Raw genomic sequence first — 232 nt, 5'->3', positions numbered from 1 at the left:
GCGGGGAGGGGCAGTGGCCCCGTGCCGTGACCGCCAGCCGGCAGGATATCCCAGCAGCAAATGCCCCATCCGGCACCAGCTCCAAGGCTGCATCCTGGCCAGGGGAGCTCCTGTGCTGGGCTCTGCTCCGGGCTCCAGCTGGGGAGGGGAGCTCTGGGTGCTCTGCCAAAGATGGGTGGCCCTGGGGAACGCAGCGGGCCCTGGGAGCAGGAAGAGGTCCCCGGGGACAGGC

The sequence above is a fragment of the Buceros rhinoceros genome, unplaced genomic scaffold (assembly GCF_000710305.1).
Source record: "Buceros rhinoceros silvestris isolate BGI_N320 unplaced genomic scaffold, ASM71030v1 scaffold22524, whole genome shotgun sequence".
NCBI lineage: Eukaryota > Metazoa > Chordata > Aves > Bucerotiformes > Bucerotidae > Buceros > Buceros rhinoceros.
The sequence above is the reverse complement of the archived record's forward strand: the minus strand, read 5'-3'. Positions refer to the sequence as shown.